General features: G+C 36.7%; 1 protein-coding gene across 2 annotated transcripts in view; it reads right to left on the minus strand.

Moving 5' to 3' along the window:
* The window catches only part of LOC139151373 (putative diacyglycerol O-acyltransferase MT1468), a 388,693-nt gene that overhangs the window by 81,949 nt on the left and 281,514 nt on the right, over positions 1 to 25,230 (minus strand). Inside the window, exon 1 of one of the 2 annotated variants that reach the window (XM_070724143.1) lies at positions 7,984 to 8,531. The exons of the other annotated variant lie outside the window; for it this stretch is intronic. The gene's annotated coding sequence lies outside the window, so the exon portion shown is untranslated. Of the gene's footprint in view, positions 1 to 7,983; positions 8,532 to 25,230 lie in introns of those variants that run through there. 2 annotated transcript variants of the gene reach the window in all.

Below are 25,230 nucleotides of genomic sequence, written 5' to 3' on the forward strand. Positions count from 1 at the left end.
TTTTGCAAATCACAAACAACGCCATATAGTTAATATTTTTACCGGTAAAACATGCCATGGCTAATCCTTTTATCAATCCCTGTTTAAAAGTTTGGTACAAATAAAAATATCTATCATAATCCCTGTATTAAAATACAGTGAGACAAGCATATAAGTCATAACCTCCCAATCTCTTTGCGGTTTTAGGACCTGCTTTCCTTGCTATTCTGACCTCAGCGCATGTATACTTAGTATGGGACATAATTACATGCATAATCCCTTTTTCCAATTTCAAACATTTTAAACTGGGAATATCACAGAGCCAATTCTATGACACTGATTACAAAAGATTACAGAATTGCCATGGAAAACCAATACAGACAGATGGATAAATAAAATATTTACAAATTAGCAATCATCATAAAATCAATGTATTAGTTATAGTTATAGTTAGTTATAGTTAATAGATCATATATGACATCTGTTTTGTAACTGTACATTAATAATGCCACTGGAAACTGCATCTAGTATGACTAATGTGACACATAAATAATTAGGTCCATATTTATGTGAGATGAAATGAAAAATGATGATGGACCCACCACCATAGTTGCAATTGATCAATTTATAGCATCAAGTATTCAGGTATACAATATATTTTGTCATTGTTCTAGCCTTTGATAGCTATAAATTCTCTCAAAACTTAGTGCAAATAATGTACCACACGTTAATGGACATATAGTTATAAAATCTTGCTAAATCTCAGTGAAGAGATAGTATATTACAATTACCTAACATAGACTGGGCTGTGCCCTAATTACTTCAGTTTACCCAGCGGCTAGGGCAACTAGTGCATCTGTACACAGCATAGGTACACAGAGGTACGGTGGCAATTAGGCTCGTTGCCCGTTAACAATTGCACAAACAAGACGTGCGTACACGTGATTTCTTAGCATTATTAAAAGAATGAATTATTAAAGAACTCTTTTTCTAGAATTGACACAGCTGTACAGCAATGGAAAAATACAAGGTATTTGAATATTGCAATATGACAGGTAAATGTAGATGTAAATTTTAGGCCACAACTCACTATGGTGAACTGAAAAGGCAGGAATTGTTATTCAAAATGCACAATAATATATATTCTGCAGCGATGTATAAATTTTAGGCCACAACTCATTGTATAATGGTGAACTGAAAAGGTAGGAATTGTTATTCAAAATGCACAATTATAATATATATTCTGCTAGAAAAGTGTTGCAGATATTTAGATAGAACAATGTAACTGACCCAAAATTACAACTGGTCCTCAATTTAAAAAGTCAGATTGTGATTTAACTTACATCCAGCATTTTGATTATCATGAATATATGTCCTGGTCTTATTGATAGATCTCTTTATTAACATTTTCTTTGTAAGTAATGAGAAAATTATTCCAATAGATGAAGTCAAATATACTATACGACTGAAGTTTTCTGATGTCGATGACGTATGACATAGCTCCTGTAATGTTGACTCTGAATACTGCTATGTACAATTCTACATCAAACATATGCTGTATGTTACCAAGCTTCAGGTTCATCAAGTATTGAAAAATTCACTCAACTATGGAACAAATACCAAAAGTAAACAATTTCCTTTCAATGAGACGAAACATTAATACTGTTGCAAATATTTAATTACAATACCAGAGTGGTTTTGTGTGATACATTTCACCATGTGTTAATACTGCACAGTACCAACAAGAGTGGTACCCGAGACAAAAATTATGCAGGTCACAATCTTTGAAAAATTATCACTTTTAATGAGTGTCAATATCTGAGCTATTAACAGTCACTGCAGTAACATTTATGGACATCCGTCATGGTATCTATTGCATAACCACTTCCTTTTCTTCACTTACAACTGTATAAAGCTGATACAACCTTTGATAATGTACATGAATTTATGATTTTCACTGATTACTACTGGAAATTAACTTTCAGCTGTAAGATTGTAAAACAGTGACTCAGATTATGTTTGAAATATCGAAAAAAATTGCACGGTGTAAGTACATTATCCAAAAAGTAGAAATACCAGAATTCTCTCAAAGCATAGAAGAAAATGATCAGGAATTTTGAAACAAAAAAGAAGTTTCCTTACGGATATCATGATATCTTTTTATAACAACAACTTTAAAGGGTAGTTACTTTTGGTTTTTTAACTATTTTGGTGTTTCTTAACTATTTTTGTGTTATACATGTATGTCAACAAGTTTTTTGTTCTACTGCAAAAAGCAGGGTAACACAGCATCTAGCTTGTCACATTAGCCAGTTTACATGTAGAGACTGCATATTGTTATTATTGACAAGTGTGTGGATTGAACAGGCTTAGGCTGAATAAAAAAAGTTGTGCTGTTCCGATAACCTGACCTACCTTATTTTTTACCTGCTCAACCTAAACTTTTTAGAGCTACATAAGAACCGAAGTAAAAAAAAAGAAAGAAAAAACCTGTAAAATCAGGTGTTCATTACTTGGGATTTGATTTTTACTTGAACAAGGATGTCTTTTATGTTTTTTCCTTTTATGTGTATGATACATTTTTCTGGAAATGTTTTGGCCAGTGTTTGACTGCCCTGAACCCCTGACAAATACATATTTAAAGATAAAAATATTTTGGAAAAAAATTCCTGCCAACCTACCTACCCTATTTTTGAAAACCGTGTTATCGGAATAGCACAATTAATTTTTTTTTGCCTTATAGACTACAATGCAAACGTCAGCAGTGATAGTGCACTTTACATGTATACACAACATGTCAAGTTGACAAGCTGAACAATGCGTATTTCAACATACTTTGATGAATTGAACTGAATGACATACATTAAGCAAAAACATACAGTAAAAATAATCACCAAAAGTTAAAGTTACCAGCCCTTTAATGAACTATCTTGTAACGTGGACGTGTTTTATCCATTTCATCAAAAACTGAATCTTGTACCTAAGGAGAATATTCCATTTTTGAATGCCAGAATCATAAAATGTTTAATTGAACAATAACGAAAAGTTTTGTTGAAATTTGATGGGTATATGATTCATATTTAATTTTCAGCATGCTTTTTTAAAATGCAGAAAAAGTCACTTTTATACATCAACTTTATTCTCCTAATATGAAACATTAATTTCCATTGGATGAAAATTCAATGCAGTCTTATAACATTGTTTTTCAATGAAACATTTGTATGTGGATCTTTTTACTCATAATATTTTAGCCCAAAGTTCCTATTAATAGATAATAGATAGGGATACTTACTTTGTTTCATGATCTTATGATTGCAATTTCAAAAACGATTTCTTGATGTGAATTATCTATTTTAATGAAAAAAATACCTCAGGGAGACTATTATTACTCAACATTCAGTGATTTTTCTAAAGGACAGTACAGAAAATCGCTTGAATGGCAGCTTTCGTTTCCTAGTAGAATTCATCGCAATATGTAGACGCATATATTGCATTAAATGTCATTCGTCCTCATTTCATTCTGCAGCCAGAATAGGAATGTTACCATGGCCACCCTGTTGACATAGCATGAAATGAGTATATTTCTGGGCTACACATCATACTAATTTATGATTTTTTGCAAAGATTCTGAATTCATGTTTATATTCTTATTGCATATGTGACTGATCTACTAAATTCAAACAAAAAATGCAGTACAATAAATTTTACACCAAAGACCTGATATATTATTTGGTTCAGGAATAGCAGTCTTCACTGTTTGGATCCAGAATAGCAGACTACACTGTTTAGTTCCGGAATAGCAGTCTACACTGTTTGGTTCCGGAATTATAGCAGTCTATAGTGTTTGGTTCCGTAATAGCAGACCAGGAAGGGGTAAAGTTTACGTTGCTCTTTTTACAGTTCAACATCAAACTATATACCGTATTGCTCTTTCTATCACCTGGCATTCCACAAACATATTGCAGTACAGTACGGAACATCATGCTGACCTCATCATTGGACATATTTATTATACGGCATGTCTCCAGGATTATTAGATTACATTGCTAAAGCCAGGAAAATTGTCAGTAAACTATATATGTGTGGTACAATGCAGTGTTTCGAAGATGAAAGTCTTTATGTCAATGGACATCAAACAGTATGCTGCTTAAACAGCTGCCTGAAAACTGCAGAATCTTCAAAAATATCTTTCTGAACAATTTAAAGCAATTTTTCAATAGCCAGACATCCTTTTTTTCATCTGCCCCAGAGCCAGCTGATCCCAGCTGTGTCCCAAGGGTTCAATGATTGACTGGTATACCTGAATGGCTGAACAGTAAAATCCACCAGCTTAAGTCAAGTAAGTTGCATTTCTTATCGCATTGCTCACCTTAGTGGTCACTTAACAATTTGCATAGGCCAGCTTTGATGACAAATTTTATGACACAATTGTCCAAAATCATATCTTTTACTGATTTTACATGGAATTCAATCACTGTGGATCATATCATTGAACTCTATTATGGACATAAATGACAAACACATATAAAAAACATCATTATTAAAATGCTTGTATATATAGTATTGTCATTGTGTTTTACAGAGAAATAATTCAAGAATAGCTTCAAATGACAATTGTGATTGATCAAACTCTGGAAATCACAAATAAAATCAAACTGGACTTGAAATTGAGTTACCATAGAAACTATTAAACTGAATCACAAAGGTCAGTGAAAGAGAAATAAACATGTCTGATTATCATATGAGTTGAGTTTTCCTAATTACATTCAAAGCGATTTCTTTGTCCCGAACCAAAGTAAAAACTGAAGACAAGCGAAAGAGTGGGGATAATATCTTGAAGATGATTACTCCTAGCAATTGTCTGTTTTGTAGTCAGCATACATATGTACAGAAATAACTTTTGTTTGAACTGTGAGTGTAAATCATACTTAGACACCCACTCCTTGATTCAGATTCTTGTCTATCTATTGTCTATCAATTGTCTATTTATTGTCTATCTATTGTCTATCTATTGTCTATAATTACTTGTAAATTCATATGTCGTACTTTACTGTACTAGTACATGCCTCAAACTAAAAATGTTAAATTATACTCACACTTTCTCGAAGGAAGTTTCCATCATTCTCTTTCAAGATCAAGAGTACACAACCCAACATTTTGAGAATATACAGACTGTAAATTTACTGATATTTTCAACTCAAAATGGTTCAGTGCTATCCGCACTATGCAACCGCTATGGAAAAAAATTAAATTTTTGATTTTTACATAAACAAGACGATGAAAATGTTACTTTATGTTGATCAAGCTTCAAAATGAGTATACACCAGGAGCAGTGCATGTACTACAAATAATCTGAATATCCAACCCAATCGTACATCCCATTGGAATACAATTTTTGGAAGGCATATTAATAGTTTTGCTTCTGCAGTCATAATCTGCCTCATCATTGCTTCATGCTAATTTCCCCTTCAGTCAGGTTGCTGTCTCAAAAAAAATCCTACCGGTATACAGCAGTAGTATACAAATAATGGCTAATTACCAATATACATCATAGCCATATCACCAAAATGAACAGACTTACTGTTTTCCTCCATACCCCAAAAATGAAATACACAACAAAAATGTGTTCTACAATCCTTGAAAAATTCTTTTCTGTGAATTCTCACATATATTAAAACTTTTTGTGAATTTTTTTTGGATGGTGTTATTGCATCATTTTTGTCAAATTTCAAAGAAAATTGTATGTCTCTCTCACTTGACCTGAGTGGTACTTTTTTTTTTTTGGTAGAATTTCCATATTTTGATAATTTGATGATTTTTGACTCTGCAAAATGATGTTTAATTTTTTTCTTTATCAAAATCTGATGATGTAATTTTTCCAAAACCCTTCTTACATGTACAGCTGTGTTCATTGATGAATCTATGATGTACCAAAGATTGTAGAACCAAGTGTTTATTTTGTGATCGCCATACTTTATGGAATTATTGATGTATTGACACATTTTATTTTCAATTCAGAGTGACTGCTCACAGGTTTCTGACAGCCAGCCAATTACTTAAGCCATATAGTCATCATAATAATTACTTCTGACATGAAATAACTGTTGAACATACGACTACAATAATGTGAAATAACTGTGGAGCATACAACTACAGTAATGTGAATAACGCCGTGGGATGGAAGAAATAAATATGCGCCATGGTTTTGTAAAATGTGAAGGTGAACAGAATGAGGCACCTAACAATAGTGACTTGAAGAAAGATATTTATACTCCAACAATATATTTGAGTCAGAGCTTTGAGGCTTGATATGTATCATTGTAAAAGACAAGCTGATGAATTCTTTCACACCCTATAGATTTGGTTGCAACTGAACAGTTTTTCTTATGTTGTTTTTAATATTGAAAGAAAGGATGCATACACTTTAATTTTCTGCTAATAAAACTGATATATAGTTATCTTCTCAGTTTTTGCTTGGTTGAACTTTATGCATGAATTCTTGGCAATAATATTAGTTTTTCTCACCCAAATAAGTCTTTATTTTGTTACCTGCATTTTTCTGAAGGAAAATTGTGTGAAAATAGTAACATTTAATACTTTAAAACTTTCACCATAAAATAACTATTCACATTGAAATTCCAGTTTTCAAAACATTCATTTATGAGTGGTTACAGAATCTCAATGGGAATTAACATCAGGAAATGAAAATACACAAAAAACAATGGTAGGCACTCTTTACCATAAATGACTTAAATGTAGATATTTATCTGATGACAAGGAACCTTTTCCAACTAACTCAGAATAATGGATTTCTTTTAAATTTATTTTCATCCAACATATAATAATTGATTTGTTTTACATCCTTGGACATTAGTCTGAAGCTGAATTAGCAGATATTTTAAAGCTTTCACCAGTGACTCATTGAGTCAGCTTATTATTTGATAGGTTGAAATTCAATGTTTGATGTGAGTCAAACGAACATTTCCTTATACTTTGCATTTCTGAATCAATTACAAAGAATCAAAGTGCAACTATGGCAAATTCCTCAAGATCTGGTGAATTTTTCTCTTGATAACTGGATTTGTCAAATAATATATGCCTGCTAAGATCTTTACCCACTACAAATATTACATTTTGATGATGTAAAATTGCAAACAAAATCCGTTCAGTCAAAAGAGATACATTTCAAAGAAGCAGAGGATCCATCAAAATGCAAACAAAAAGTGACCTCAAATCTATGAAACTGTTTATCACCTTGTTTAAGGTGAAGGTAAAAATTGATGTATTCAAAATCGAAAGGTGACAGTATGCATGAATAGATAGAAAGTGTTTACACCAAGAAAATTGATGACGGGAGGTATGCACATGTTAATCAGGCAAGCTGGGCCAACAAAGAATTCACCTTCATAGTGAAAACACTCCCTAGAGGATAAAAAGTACACAGAGCCATTTACTGATCACATTTGTTTTATTGAGGTCAAAGGTCATGTCCTGAACTGCTCTTGAATTAAAGAAAGATGGGACCTTTTCCCCCGGTCACTAAATAAAACACAACACATATTCCCTGACATTAAATTACTCAGAATGACAACTGAGATGTTGGTGCCAGCATCATTCATCATTATAATTCTTCATCACAGTATTTCTGTAGCTGTGTATTGGTGCATTTTAAACCGGTATTTTATGGGGCAATGTTTACATTTTCCTGGTTGATGGGACAGCGTTGTAAAATGACATATTCATTACCTTTTAAAAATTAAAATGTCTGTTTCAAAATGTCTCATACCATATTATTCAATATCTATCCATGTCTTTTTGATTGGAGTTTTTTGCAATGTTGTCATTAACTTTCATAGAGATGAGGCAAAATAATGTGAAAGATAGATTTGGCAGAAATTTACAATGGCAGATAAAAATGATGTTTTTGAGAAATCAATTTCTGTTAGATTATTCAGGCATCACAGGACAAGTAAATGTTTTTGAAAATTGAAAAATTCCACTGACCTGAATTGAATTCTGTTAGCCAGCCAAGTTGATTCTCTGCAGACAGAAACCTGATACGTAGTCTGGCTGTGGGTACAGTGTGCTAGCTGAGTGTGTTATTAAAACGATGGCTTCAGACGGTATCTGCTATACACAGTAAAATGTTAGCAAACACAACGATGGAGGCAGAACAGTGAGATTCGTGCTCTTGTAATGGCAGTGAGTCCCTTGCAGTGGAGTTTTTAACGCAGTGACGTGATGATGTAAGAACTGCAAGACACAGACAGCTATATGGTTTGAAATTTACAGCCACAGCAACAAAGACATCATGGTGATGGACCAATGGGTCAATTGCAAAATTAGCCACAGTGTTCGGAGATACTACAACTGATAATGTTCGCCACAGTGTACATCAGTGAGATAGGCCGATCAAGTGAGCTGTTCAATCTATGTGGTTGCACTCCCTTTGCTAATTAAAACTGTGCTCTTTTTTTAGGCTGTTCTATCAATATCCGCCATTCCCTTGAATTAACCAGAATAACTAGCAGAAGTCTGGAATGCATCTGTGTGTGGGCTGTGTAGCATGAGAACATTGGACATAAAAATCTGTCATTACAAACCCCTGGTGAAAATTCCAAATCAATCTTTACAATCATTCATTTATTGATTGTGACGTCTAATGCAACCATGAATGGAGGCTGTCTCCTGCATGGTTTTTGTTCACACAAACTGAAAAACTAACACAATTCATGTGAAATCTAAAGAAATCGACATGAGTTTTTTGCAGGTCAATCTACTTTTGTGTCTTCTTGACAAAATGCTGAACAAGGAAAGCATTCTTATAGGAAATGAAAACATTACCTCAAAAGCATTACCATTTCTTTTTCATTGAAATCAGAATTTTTTTTTCTTCCTTTCATTGACAACTTTTCATTCCTTGCAAAATAAATCACCCTTACTATTGGGAATATAGATCATCTTTTCAAATTTCAGAACCAATTTCATACTTGATTTGAATCTGATAAAGGTTTTTTGCAAAAAGGATTGATGAAAAGTAATGGTCATTGGAAAATAGGGCTCCTTGATGATGAAAACTGTCAAAAACTGTGATATTTCAATGAAAGATAAAATGATGTCACATTTACAAGGCACTGAAATTGTATAATTCAAAAGAATGGAACATTGCAGATATGTACAACTAATATGGAGATACTCAGCAACCTTGAAAGTGCCAGTCATCAAAAATCTTCCACATCTTCTTTGAAAACTTGATGAAAGGATACATTATTACTTCAGATATTGATGTTATATTTCAAAAGAAACGAAAGTAAAATGAAAATTTAGTATGTCCTCATCATTATTGTCTGATTGAAACCATCATTCAGAGTGGCATAGCCATAGAGTCAAATTGCTTTATAGATCAGGCTGTTAGCTGTAAATATTAAAATGAAAGATTTCAGGAATACCAATTCAAATGAAGCCAGTGCTGTCAAGTAACAAAGGAAATCCTAGAACTGTCTTCAATAATTCATCATTGCCTTCAAACAGGATATTGATTTACCACTCTGATTGCATAATTAAAAAAAAAAATTAAAACCTAAACAGTAAATTACTCCTCAAGGTGATCATGACCTAACTTCATCGCAGAAAAAAAATGCAATTTAGATTTCTGTAATTTGACATTTCTTGTGGTAATTGTCCTTCCATGAATAATTGATTTATATTTGTTATTATGAGTGTGTATATCAGTACGCTTGGTGCTGTTATCAGACTTGTCACAACCAACCCTGGTATGATGTATTCTTTATAAAAATCCTGCAGGAAAATTCTCAGTCTGACTTAGACTATTCATGTGACTGTTCACTTTAGAGCCTGGAGTGAAAAAGGATTACAGGTTATATTTAGAATATTTGTTTGACCCCATTGACATGCACCAGATTTAGTGACAGATCTGTATGTAATATACTTAGAGCATGTTGATATTGCATTGTATAATACTGTTTGTACATGTAATCACAACACAGAACAAATTATGTCTGATATTGAAGGAGGCTATTTCTGTCTCATGGAACATTTTCTTTCATTAAAAGTTGCTAGGCACACTCAAACTGAAAAATTAATGTTTTACAGTATTGAAACCATTGGAATAGCTTCAGTGATTCATCTTCCTTTCGTTTCCCTGGAAACCTAGATTTTCTGTTAACAGGCAACTTATGAGATTAACAGGTGCTTAACAAGACTATTTCAGTTAAAGACTCGTTGGTTTCTGGATTTAACCCATTCAGATCAGCAAGTCTTCCCATTGCTTTTTGTCATGTGATTTGTGAACAGTATAGCAAGATGATTGGCAGAACCTATCAATCGATTGTGTTTCAATTCCACAGTCTGAACACAATAAGCCTAGCCTATGAAATTGAAACAACATTGAAAATACCATAGCTTGGGTTGATTAAGTATGACAAATGAGGTAAAGTGAAATACATGTCAACTGACCTATGCTCCCATATCTGAATCTGATATATTACCATGACACAAAATGACCTTGCAGCAATGGAGCATGGGAAATGAAAGTGTAGTCATGTTTAGGGGTAAGAGGTAAAATAGATAAGGCCAAAGTAATTAAATTCTTTGTTTTGCGTCCCCATCCCCGTAGGTTTTTAAGGTTTTCATGAAAAACACACACCATGTATTTGAATAGGAAATTTTAGGACATGACTGCTTAGCTTTTCTGAACTAAAATTTTGTTACAATTTTTTATTTGCTGCAATCAAATTACATTGTGTTAATTTTCTTGTGTGTGTTTTTCAGCTGCTTAGACGCGTACCATTTCCCATTTAGAGTGGACGCAAAACAAAGAATTTAATTACTTTGACCTAATCACAATCAGATATTATTCGGATTCATATCAATTTTTCTGATACTATAATCATTGCTTTGCAAATTTCATCATCATTTAGGGAACCATGGCTAGCATAGTGACAGGAGGGATCTCTAGGGAGAGAATGGAGAGTCATTGTCAAAATCAGGAGTGGTAGAGGGTTTTAAAATTTTTTTTCACAGCAAAGAAGGGGAGGGGATGGCTTTGGACTCTTTATACTAAAGCAGACGTGGACTCTGTGTTTCGTATCAGAAGTAAAATAGTTTATCAACGTTATAGTGTAAGTGTTGGTTCATGATTACCGGTACCGGTAGATATGCCGATCTTTTTTTTGCAGTGGCTGTTCTGGAAAAGAAGTAATAAATGCTTTGCATTTTGGCTACTGATCACAGAGGTCAAGTTGACTTTGTTTGTAGACCTTTCAGGCCAATAGCGCTGATCGCAAATGACGTCACTGTTCTCTCTCATTAATATGCATAAATAAACATTTGTCCGCATTTTCCGCAAAAACGACGAAAATAAAACCTGCGAGTGTTAGAAAGGCTATTTAGCGTCCCACTTATTCGTATAAATTGATGACTGAGACTACAAGCTGCAACAGCAGCCGTGCATACAACGACAAAGTTTGTCCGAATTTCAGCATATTTGTCCGAAAGTCGCGCGCGTGCAGCTATATATTTAGTAACAAACACGAAATCGCGATCAACGCTATTAAGAGTTACTTTTGATGATGAACATTTGATGATTCGATGATTTTTTTCTCTACTATGATTTTTTTTCAAATGTCATATACAGTATCTTGTTTAATCCCCAAGGCATGTTATACAACTTCAGCTTGTCAACGCAGGTCGTACCCGTAAGACTGTATTGTTATTGTTGACAAGATAATTATTGTATTAACTCAGAAATCAAATGTAAATCAATAGTCAGTGAATGATGAAATATGCTGTGGGAGAAAATAAGAACTTGCAGTTGACATTACAAAAATTAGTCAAAAAATTATCAAAGGTAAATAAATGCAACTTTCCCTCTAATATTATACTTTATGGTTAAGCATATAACAATACGGTGGCTATCAAGGTCCTATCACAGGCGAAACATCTTCGCTTGCCAAGGTCTCTTGTCCGGGCAGCTTGATGCTCCACGAAATCAGTTTAGCTTGGGGGACTGTATCAACTAAACGACCCGTGCGAGCGGACGATGAGGCGGCGAAGAACGGATACAGCTCTGTGATTTTCCACGTACCGCAGAGTGGAAAGAAAACTCAACTCTGATAAAATCCGAGGTTATATTAGTAATACTCCTATTTTACAATCATTAATTTATTTTGCGCAGATTATAAATGCCTTATTCTCCTGAGGTCATACACCCATTTCAAGTTTTCTCATTAGGAGCAGAGAGGGAGGGCCTGCACCGTCATGTTTTAAAAAGTCTAAACAGTGAGAGGAGGGTAGCATTTTAAATGTTTAACTACCCCTGACTCCCCCGTCCTCATGACAACTGAAAGCTCCCTTATTTATTATGTATAACAGTTTGTGCAGGCCCGATGTGACTTACTTCTTCTGACCAGTTTATGTTTAATACTTCACTCATACCATTTAACAATCGTCGATCTCTGACCTGTCTATACGCAGGCCGAATACTAAACAAAATGACTTAAAGATGTCGGAAGCGATCATTCCGTTTTGGGGGTTTTCTTTGGCTGACAAGATTGATAGATGGTAAAAGAAACGAAGTAATTGTGGCAAGGTGACATTTCATTTAATACAGCACGCTGGGTAATTCTTCCGAGAAATGGTTTAAGATAACATTTCAGAGCAGCTCATTTTATTCCATTTTGTTTGTCAGGCATATGGCAAGAAAAAGTGCTCCAAGCATAGGGATTTACAAGCGTATTATATATAAATGGTGCAAATCGACTAATGTAAAATAATTTAATACCCAGGAGATTATTCCTCGTATCATGTGTAGTGTTCTCCAATAATTTATGCTTAATAATTTAAAAAACTCCAACAGAATTTACAGGAATTTATTTGATCGAAAGGAACAAAACTAACATTAATAGCGTCTGTCTGTATTGTGTTGTATGTATGTATGTATGTATGTATGTATGTATGTATGTATGTATGTATGTATGTATGTATGTATGTATGTATGTATGGGTGCACGCATGTATGTATGTACATACGTATGTATGTATGTATGTATGTATGTATGTATGTATGTATGTATGTATGTATGTATGTATGTATATATATATGTGACATGTATGTATTTATGTATGTATGTATATATGTATGTATGTATGTATGTATGTATGTATGTATGTATGTGTATGTATGTATGTATGTATGTATGTATGTATGTATGTATGTATGTATGTATGTATGTATGTATGTATGTATGTATGTATGTATGTATATATGTATGTATGTATGTATGTATGTATGTATGTATGTATGTATGTATGTACCATTGGCTTGGTAGTATCATATACGTCTGTATTACCACTGGAAATCCTGTCGATTTAATTTCGGAACAATCAAATTTCATACGTGCTATAGGCCTAATTACTTCTATGCGGAGTTGGAAGTGTTGGTCTAGTGTATCATGATCAATCTCTATATGTATCCAGTTACTCTTTCCTTGTCAAGAATCCAATAGACACATACCAACGTCTTAGGGGACTTACAGATCCTTGAAGACACGGTTGTTTATCGGCATTATCACAGAAACGTATAGTGAATAAATTGATAAAATTTTTAATTTAAAAGAAAGGGCTATTGGACACCCTGTAAATATTTCATTCAACTAGAACTAACGCGACATCCAGTGATTTAGGGCATTGATTTTGTATGGTGGGCTGAGCTTAGTGGTCTTGAAATTGAGTCGTTCGGAGAACATTGCTTCAGCCGTTTGAGAAGGTTACAACGTCGCGTTATAAGTTTTATTTTGGTTTTTAAGTGTAGTGCATTGTAAATGTATTACATAAAGGAGAATTACTGAAGCCTCTCGTCTTTTAATGACTTCTGAAATGTTTCAAGATACGAGCACCGACGCACGTCGCCAGAAACATAAAATAAAAGTCAACGGCAATCAAATCCTTGGTGTGCAATAGTGAGATGAGACTATCATAAAATGTACGGCTCGCATACACAGTATTAAATTTTGTTCGATCTCATGAGACAGACATTTTGCTCTTTGTTTTGAATACTTGTTTATTTGAATCTGCCATCGACAAGCCGTATCATAAACACTGTTTTTGAAATCATGCCCCAAAACCACACAGGCGCGATCTTTGTTTTAATTAGAGGCAAGTTGAGTCGGGTCATTCTATAAGCGATATTATAGTTAGAAGTTACGGTAAAACGTGCTACAAAACAGAACACACAGATGCTTGTCAGGTTTACCAATGAGTTTTACCATTTTCACAATTTACGGTGCATGTACGCAATCCAGCAAGTATTTTTAACATGGATAAGTACACTGTCATTTTAAACCATTTTCTTCAATCAACCTTGAAAAAAGGCTGACGCGGGTGCTCTAGATCTAGACTTACCACATTGAAAAACTAAATATTTTCTTCCACATTCTGTTCTTTCCTTTTTGGCCTTTCTAACAGAAAGTCTTGAGACGTGCTGCTCCCCCATGCCCCCTTCTCTCTCTCTCTCTCTCTCTCTCTCTCTCTCTCTCTCTCTCTCTCTCTCATGTATGCACACGTACGTATATCTATGATACAAGCACACGGCCTGAACTTGTAATCATGACTTTTCTGTTCTCCACCGATCAACTCTCCCAATGCCATACCAGGAACGCTTACCCACAAACTTTTCGTAAAGTACTAAATCTAGTTGAATTGAATGCTGACTTCGACGCTGAATTTCCTCTTCCAAACATTTCAACACTAGCAAATCGTATTCGATATGGAATTTGTTTGCAAATAGTTGTGGTCGTCCGATTAGCCAGGGTAGGTCTTTCCATGCAAACACACATACATTTCGAACGTATTTTCCATGACATGGCAGACCCAACTTATACCAAATTTTTGCCCTTGATACGTGAGATGACACGTTTTTTAGTCCAGGTCCACCAGGAGCTCCAGGGAGAGAGGCTAGAGTTTGGTAATAAATTTCATCCGGATTCTTAGTATCGGCAACCCAGTCCAACAACTGCTTTGATATTTTTTCGCTGTGAAGGAAGTCGATGAAATCACGTGTGAGGGCGCTGTGTAGCTCTCCTTTACGGATTCTAATCCCTTGAGGGATTGGATCTGTCTTGGCTATCCTGGTCCGTTTCATGTTATCGAAGTACTCACGATACCTGTAATCAGTCCGGATTGGAAACAGCCTTCCGTCATTTGAAATGTCATTGTGTCCATTAAAAATTTTCAAATTTGTACGATTTCTAAGTTTGTTTTCAGTGGAAATTCTTGCCCAGTAAGATTGATAAAATATTTCCAAGTACTGTTTCTTTTAAGAGCGTCTTTATGACAGTTCATTTCAGCGTTGATCTGACTGACCGAAGACCACACAACTCTCTCTGATTTGGAAGCTATGAACACATTATCAAAGCAGGAACTGATCGCTTGCATAGCTTCGTGAAGTTCTCCTGACGATTTGCTATCAACATGAATGCAGTAAATATTGTGTGGTCTGTAAATTGTTCGAAGTAACTGTTCAACTTGTTGGGCTGATTTATACATAATAATACCAAACGCTAGAGGAAAATCTTCTTCTTCCTTGGTGACTGGTTTATTTGCATATCCACCTTCATTTGCAAATTGTGTACAGTTTTGTGTTAAGTGTACAAACGCTGTATCTGGAAGTAAGTGTTTTTGTAACTCGGCCTTAGCGAGTTGCACACATTCCTCGGAAGAGCTCGAGACGTGACCTTTTACAAGGTCAGCACAAGTTGTGCCGTCCGAGGCTCCAAATACCTTCATGGATAGCTTATAATGATCCGCAAAGTCTTTCACAGATGAGTACGAAGTCATTGAGATCAGTTGCCTTTGTTTAAGGAACAGATAGAAAATGACAAGCATACCCAGCGAGGTGACTGCAAAATAACAATCCTTAAGGTGTCTTCTGCACGTAAACATGATTGAAAGACAATGTACTTGGAAATCAACTAGACCAACTGATTAGAAATGAAACACAACACAACGAAGCTCTTGCAAGGATCAAGGCCCGACTTGAAGAGAGACGAGATGGATCTTGTTACCGTTGTACGGTACAGTCAGGATCTTCATCATTGGCAGTTCTTTCTCAAAGTGTCTTACATTTACAACTGCTTGCGACATTATTAAATTTACTCCGCCCTTCGATCAACACCCGCGATTTTCCATCTTGAGTCATTTAAAGTCACCGGGGAAAGATTTCCTCATGTGTCTGTAAGTAAAAGAAAAACAGAAATTCAAGTTCCAAACGTATTCAACATCACTCGCACTGGATACTTTACGCTATCCGTAATATGAAAACAAAAACCGGAATTGCATCAGTATCTCTGCTGAAGAGGTACGTGCCTCGTTGTGTACGTCACGTTACTGAAGGTCTGAATGTAGTCTTACTGCATGTTTTCGGCGTTGTTTGTCACAAGAAAATAAAAATACCTATTAAAATGAAACTCGAATGCTGATAGTTTTAATGTCTGATGTGATGGTACTGGACAATAGTGTGGCTTGCTGTATTGTTCTGTGTTGTATTGTATTGCGTTGTACTGTGCTATACTGCGCTGTATGACAAAATGTACATTTTATGAAACAACCATTAACTCATTAAAGAGGCACTCCCACTTGGTAACATTTTTAAAACACATTTTTTTAATGCCAACGGTCGATATTTGACATGGCGACTGCGCGCGGATTGCGAGATATCGATAAAACATCTTCTCAAAAAAGTTAAAGTTTGAATTCCGGTGGCCCACCTGAATTCAGCTTCCGAACATAGAACGTTCGGCACTGGGGCCATTGTCAACTAAGCTATGGAGTACGAGTCTACGCTGATGCTGCTGTACGCCACAGCAGTACCACTGGCGTCGGTGAGCGGTCATGTCCCATGGGAGAAAGCCGAGTCCTACTGACTCGGCAAAAAAACGTAAAACAAAGTTTGCTGATTCCACCAGAATTCGCATAGGTGACTAGCACAGATAGGTGCGGTTGATACATAGTATGCATAGTGGCCGCCGCATGGTATGCGCGCATACCACACGCGGCGGCCGCTATGTATCGAACCACGCGTAACTGTGTGGCAGACGACAAAATGTAGTCATCAGAGGCAACTAATATCTTACACGTAAAACTGATCTCGATGTGGTATTGTTTAAAACTTTAATATAACTGTTTGAGAATAATGAAAACGACAAAAACTAAGGAGAAGTTTTGAAAAGAATTACCAGAGGTAAAGGCATTGATAATGATGTAGGCCTATATAAAGTCATCGCAGTAGGAGGTAAATTAATTGCGTCATTCGAACGTTTTTGGACTCCTTAGAATATCGTCAATCAGCACAACAACACACTTTCGGGGGATTTCGGGTCATAACCAGAAACGATCGTAAAACTTCGATGTGAAAAATACGCTCCGGAAATGACATGTTTTTATCGATATCTCACGATCCGCGCGGAGTCGCCACGTCAAATATCGACCGTTGGCATTAAAAAAATGTGTTTTAAAGATGTTACCAAATGGGAGTGCCTCTTTAAGATACATTTCTAGCGTGTATCAGAGATTGCATATGTACCTGTTTTCACTGATGTGTTACAGCTTTGCTGTAGGTCTAAAGTATGCTCAATGGTTACCAATTCCAGCACTCTTCAATTGTGTTTCAAATTGCCGAACAATATGATGTCTGACTCCTTATGTGATTAAACAAAAGAATAAATAAAAGCAATCTCAACTTTCATTTTTTGTGCCAAAAATAAGTACAACACTTTGGATCCAAGCTTATATATGGCTTTATCATGTAAACTATAACTGCCATATTTCAGTCTCAGACTTCATTCTACAATGCTTCACTTGATGACGACTTCTCTCTGCAAGCATTTCGTGAAAACTCCGTCGACAGCTATACATCCTGAGGGACAGATCAGTGACATCACTGCTTTTGTCCCTCGGGATGTCTAAGTTTAATCTTACGACATCTTTATCGTACTTGTGAGAAGTCATCATATAAAGTTGCAGGACAGTTATTCGGTCTCGCCCTGTCTTTCAATTGCATGGCGGAATGACCAATGGGTACCAATTGCATGGCGGAATGACCGAGGGGTACCAATTGCATGGCGGAATGACCAATAGGTACCAATTGCATGGCGGAATGACCAAGGGGTACAAATTACATGGCGGAATGACCAAGGGGTACCAATTATATGGCGGAATGACCAAGGGGTACCAATTCCATGGCGGAATGACCGAGGGGTACCAATTGGATGGTGGAATGACCGATGGGTACCAATTGCATGGCGGAATGACCAAGGGGTACCAATTACATGGCGGAATGACCAAGGGGTACCAATTCTATGGCGGAATGACCGATGGGTACCAATTGCATGGCGGAATGACCGAGGGGTACCAATTGGATGGCGGAATGACCGATGGGTACCAATTGCATGGCGGAATGACCACGAAGTACCAGGTGCCGCCAACTAAGCTGTTCGTGCAAAAAAGGTGTTCGTGCGACGTTTTTCAGCGGGCGGGCAAATTTTAAAACTAATCAGCCGGCGGGGAGAAAAAATCTATATTTACTGTGGGCGGGGAAGAAATTTCACTATTTTCAGCGGGCGGGGAGTAAATTTTGGACAGTGGGCACCGGAAGATACGTAGAGGGAGGGGAAAGCGGCTTGGTTGATAGAACTTGAGGGGAGATTTAGCGCCTAACTTAGAGGGGAGCAATGTTCCAAGCTATACTGCCAGCTGCTCCCACGGTTTGCGTTGATCTGGGTTGCCTAGTGGGCATCTAGTTGGCAATGGGAAATTTCAGTAGTGGGGAGAGGGCAGAGGGGAGCCTAAAATGTTGTGGGGAGTGGGGAGCGGGCAGACTATATAGATACTGGAGGGCAGCGGGCATCAAAATTCAGTGGGAGGGCATATTTTCCGTGTATGCCAGAGGGAGGGCAGTTACGAACAGCTCTACTTTCCCCTCCAAATTTTGGATCAAGGTCAAAAATACGAAAAATCGGTATATCAGCCTTCAAAACATGTTTTGTGATGATTTTGCGAAATTCATGAAATTTACCAGTTGGCGGCACCTGAAGTACGAATAGCAAGCAAAACTTACTGTCTTTCAATTGCATTGTGGAATGACCAAGGGGTACCAATACTATAGCAAGCACAACTATACCATAGTCGGACTTTGCCCTCTTCCAAGTGGTCATTGCAACACAACGGTTGCACTATCAACGTCGTCCTTTGCTTCAAGCCCTTTCAAATATAACTTTTAGCAATCTTACTACATGCATATTTGTTATATAAAGGAGTAAAACTATGAGTACTTTATTTTTATATTCTTAGTGTCGGTGGCGATGGTGCTGTGTGCACCAGACGGTTTGAAACAGTCTTTTGTTCAGTCTTCACTGTGGTATGTACAATATACGGACAATCCTGGTCGCAACAATAAAATGGAAAATCTCACCTCAAAGACCGTATGTACCTAATGAGCTTTAAATACCGATAGCACTGATTTCACATACTTTCCCATATTGATTATCCTGCAGTTGCCATCGAAAACTCCTCGTCCTCTTCAGTGAACCGACAGGCTACAGCCTAGTCTGCTAAATGTCACATGTTGTCGTTAGGTTAATGTTTAGCTGGCCTGGTTAATGTTTGTAGCCTCAAAGCGATCGTCAACCGCGAACGCAATATCTACATATAGGGTAGGTCAGATTCGCCTATTGGAATTTGCGTTCTTCATTTAGTACACAACGTTTATCAGTAGAATGGTCTGCGCCAAGTTGCAATGACTGGACAGTGTATTGATGCTTAATAAGACATACATAAACAACAAGAAAAGAAACCGTGTTAATTTTTTCCTTCAAAACAAACAAACATAAACCAACAATGCCGCCTGTTCGCTGCGAAACAGGGGTGCAATCAACAGCTTTCTCATATACGTAAGTCGGCGTATTTTTATATGTGTATCGACCAGGCATAGCTTCCCCACATAAAAAAATATTTTATACGATGAGAGTAACTGTCTTGACTTTCATTTACAAATTTTATAGTTACAAGGCTGATACAATCTCTTGATTGTATTTCGGGGAGTGGGGTTCCGAGGAAAATAATAATAAGTGGACTATTTCCAGAATTTGGTTAATTTACAGTCATGTCAATAATATCCAGACGTAATAGAAATACACAGGACTGAGGATTTATCGCATTTAATTCAACCATGTTCAAACCTAAGTCCCTTTAACTGACGTTTGTAACCTGTCTTGTCGGCTCCTCCTTCTAACGCAAGTTTAAGGTATAATAAACAATGTATTGATGATCCAAGCAGCCACATTGATTTAAGTTGTCATGATTTCTACTTATCCAACTCCTCTATTGTACATATAAACTGTCCCCTATAATGACGCTTTCAATAACACTATTGATATCTGCAAACCTGACCACTATGCTGGCTGACGCATACTAGTGACCCCACATGCTGCCTTTTTTATCAGTAAATATCTCAACCCGGGCAGCTGTATATTTTTACCATCAAAATGTTATCAGAGGAACTCAAGTACAAAGTTTATTCAAGGCTAAGTGCTGAATTAAAGTTGAGTCATCATATATGAAATTTCACGATAACATAATGATCAGAGGACAGTTGTTAAACGTAGGAAGCAAAATCCAAAATTCAATGGAAAGAATTTCATTAATATAGTATTGAATTTTTTTGTCATGTTAACCGATCGTGTGACAAGGAAAATTGCGATGTTGAATATTTTCGAAGCAAAATGATACAATTATGGTACTTTGATAACATTATCAAGGAAATTGATTTGCTTTGTCCAGCCGTTGGGGGCGCACACTTGAATTTGGCTCTGTTTATTATTAATGAAGCAAGAGTGGATCTCTTCGAAATACATAACACTGGAAAACTTCATCTGGTAAAACAGAAAAACAGTGATCTTATAAAATGCTTTGAAAACAGGATAAATTCCCTCACCTGTCAGGAAAACTGAACATAGTTAACACAATTGTATAGAAGGGACATTAACTGTACCTTTTGGCCAAATTTTAGTACTTTTGTTCTGTGTATCGACTGCGATTTCTTGTTCTACTCCCCACAGTATATGTGTAAAAACTGTAATCATCGTTATTGAAGAAAAATTAATTCTAGTTTCTTTTGACACAGGCTGGAGCAGATCCATGTGATCTGGTTGATGTCGATTGGTATAAGAAAGTACCTGTATATGTTTTTGTATGTATTCTTAACAATAAAAACACATCAGAGAATGTTTTTCCATGCAATTTATGTTTGTGACTCTTCAGTTAACAGACATCCCAAAACATATCAATCGGAGTCAGTTTTCATTTGAATCTCCCCTTTCCTCACATATTTTCAAACCCCTCACCCGTCAATTCTGTCCCCTCTAGAAGTGTTTGTGAATCCAGCCTTTGTAAAATCTCGGTGGGCTTTCATTTCAAGTAGTAACAGACTATTGCCTTCATTACACCCTAGTACAGTTCACAAGCTGCTATTATCCATTCAGGCACCGCTTAGACGTAAGTCCTCATACGCTTTCGTCAAAAGCTAGTGATTATTTCGCTAAGTCGATGATTTTGACTTTAATACTTAGAGCAATTTCAAAATAATTCTAAGCATAATTTCAAAATAATCAACGTTTTTCATTTCAAGTATATCTATATGACTCTGATTCTTTCATTCCCTGACTGCATCTGAGTGTTAGTAAAGATTACTGGCGTAAATCATCCCTAAACTTCAAGTCTGATTGATTGATTGATTACTTGATTAAAGTGTTTGCTTGTTGTTGCTTTGTGTCAATTAACATTTTAAGCTACGAATCGGGATATGTGATATTGATTTGAAACGTTTATGTCATTCTCCTCCACTCCAAGCCGTCGAACATTCTTGCAATCCAAAGTGCAAGAATATTTGAGAATTTATATGCCTAGTAGGGCGATGAAAGTATAAAAAATATTCCAGAGCATTGGTCTCAGCCAGCTTGATGAGACGGAGTCGAAGTAACGGACCCGGACGATGAAATAGATACAACATGACTGGCTATATAACAACATCAAGTTCACTATAATAGATTTCAGGCAATATGTTATTCTCTAAATATACTTTTATACTAAAATTTGGAAAGTTATTCAGAAGTACAGATTCTATCAAGTGACACGTACTTGGAACGCCTGTTAAAAATTGGTTAACGAGGAAAAGCGGATCGATGCTTCTGCAAGCGACAAACTAATTTGATACTGTGCTGACAACATCAATTACGTCAATTGATGGGAAAATGAACCCCATGCCCAAATAAATAAATTTGTTTCCCCTAAGGTAAAAGTCTTTTACCTTGCACCCAGTTGGTTTAATCTATGCAATTATCGCAGTTCGGTGTTGGTTATAGGTAGATAATTAGGCCAAATGAGTTATTGAGTATCAACTAAGGGACTGGTCAGTTTCTTCGGCCTGGGGGGGGGGCGTGGATTCATTGGGGAGTCAACCTGTTTTTTGACTTTGGTGATGGGGGGGGGGGGTTCAGCATGTTTTTGAAATGCCCAATAGGAGGGGGATGGGGTCAGTGTGTTTTTTGCATTTTGACACAGGCTCATCATTGCCTAAAATGCATCGCGTTAGCCACAAATTTCATCATTCAGTTGCATTTTTCGGCGCGCCCTTTGGGCGAGTAACTTTAATATTCAGAGATATTTTTCAGCACGCCCGACTTTAACATATCAGGCATACATATATCAACGATATCGGTATGTTCAATATTTTTCAGCGTGCTCTTCGAGCGCATTACTTTAATATATTGGACATTTTTCAGCACGCCCTTCCGGTGCATGACTTTAATGTGCAAGACATATATATCAGAGATATCAGGATGTTTCATATTTTTCGATGCGCCCTTCGGACGCCATACTTTGATAAATCAGAGATATATGTCAGAGATATCTTGATGTTTGCTAAGAGAAAGTGTACCATTATAAAATCTACAGTTCATATTGAAAGCATGACAAATTCCTGATACTTTTCCGTAGTCTCTATGAGAATTGAGTATGAGAATTAACATGCACAAATATTTCACAATATATATATATATATATATTTGATACAGTGACTTCTTTTAGAGATGAAAAATGACAAGATATCTTTCGTTCTCATAGATGCAACTATTTTCCTTTGTGTCTCAGGTTTTCTCTAAAAGATGCTTTTTTATGATTAAAATAACAGTTAAAAAGGGCGGTTTTCGTCATTATTAGCTGTGCTTTTATGGCATATATATATATATATATATATATATATATATATATATATATATATATTATTATATATATATATATATACAATTTATATCCACCTTTTGTTTTACTGTTGTCGCGCGGAGGGGGCAACCCTGTTTTCAAAATTTGGAATGGGGGGGGGGTCAGCCACTTTTTGACGTCGGCAAAAAATAATCCACCGCCCCCCCGGGCCGATGAAACTGACCAGTCCCTAACAGATAATCTTATGGACGGTTTCCTGTGGAGCACAAAAGCTAATAGAGATAGAGATGGTGAGGGGTGCTACAATAGGCACACACTGAAATTTCAAGCTTATGTTACACAATGCTTACGATGTATAAAGGTGTTGCTCGCTATCCCCTGTCGGAGTACCGACATATACGGGATTTCATTTCTACACAGGTGCAACCACGGAGCTGTTCATCGAAAAAGCTGTTCCAGGAGCAATTTTTGAGGGCAGGGGAAATTTTAATTTGCTCGGGCAGGGGACATGTTTTTAGGTGGCAGGGGAGCAAATTTAGGGTTTTTTTTGTAGGGCAGGGCAGATATCGGTTAATTGTCCTGGGAACAGGGCTTGGCGAAAAACGAGGAGAGGGAAAGCTACTTTTATACAATGACAGTGGAAGTTGAGCCATGGTGTTTCCGGGGATTAGGACACAGGGCAAGTACTTATAACTTTTCATGTCTGCAGGGGAAATGGAATGACAAAATTTTGAGGAGAATTTTTTCCTTGGCAGGGGAAATCGGCAAGTTTTTTTCGCCACAGGGCAGGGGAGCTTAAAAAAAATTTACAGTGGGGAGGGGAAACAGGCAAAAATAAGTGGGGAGTGGGTAAAAATGAAGTTTGAGTGCGGGAGGGTAGGTCGAAAAATTTTTGGTGGGAGGGCAAATTATGAACAGCTAATTTAATTACCCTCTTGACTTAAAATTAGTCAGTCATATTGCTTGCCATACACAATATATCTTACCATAGTAAGGACCCCTTTAAAAGTGCATTGTTCGTTGGCTGCACCTGTCTACAGCTGGCTGAGTTGACCGGCGCGCCGGCGGCTCAGTGCCATGCCACAGGCGCTTGGCACATTGCTGGGATAATAATGAGTTCCCCTTTACCAGAAAATTTACGGGGGATTTCGCCAGTTCATGTGTTCATATACTCAACCAAACACTGTGCTCAGTGTGCGCGAGTACTTGCGATGTGATCTTCCAGCCTATGTATACATTGTATACGGTAGTTTCTATGCGGCAACTATGAATTATTTAATAATTCACTCAAATTTACCACTTATTGAATGTTTCACGGCAACTCTGGCAAGCAGCCTTTTTTCATTAATTTTACGCAGTGACACTGTGGAAATTGGGATCGGAAATTAGATTCAGCCTGTTCGAGTAATGATAATGCCACGTGTAATTTCAAAACGCGTGTACTCCCCGGGGGGGGTACCTGTTCAGAGAAGTGGTAGGGGTGTGCGGCCGCAGGTATAAAACCCAGGGCCCATTTTAGACCTAAAATCCCGTTATTTTAAGACCCCATTTTAGACCTTTATGACCTTTGACCCAGGTCAAAAGTCAAAGCGTCAAAATTTTTAAAACGGAAAAAGCAAGTATTTTCCCCGGCAAAGCCTACCGCTGTACCGCGTTTAGGGCTATGTTGTTGCTTGCTGCGAATCCGTAGCCTCTGCCACTCGGGTAGGTTGGTCATTGGAGTGGTAGCAGAACTCCCAGCAGAACACTTCAAAGAGTGGCAGGGCTCGTTTTCGCAGCAATGTTGTTGCTAGCCAAGCCATGATTCCAAAAACATCAGGAAATACCAAAAAAATTCGGTGAAAGAAAATTTTGTCTTTCACCCTCACCAAATTTTGGTCCAGCTTCTACAAATTATCAATTATCTGCAGTTACAGTCTGACTGGTGGGGTTTTTAATTGCAATTCACAACAAACCTCTC

This window comes from Ptychodera flava, chromosome 2 (genome assembly GCF_041260155.1).
Source record: "Ptychodera flava strain L36383 chromosome 2, AS_Pfla_20210202, whole genome shotgun sequence".
NCBI classification, from domain to species: Eukaryota; Metazoa; Hemichordata; class Enteropneusta; family Ptychoderidae; genus Ptychodera; species Ptychodera flava.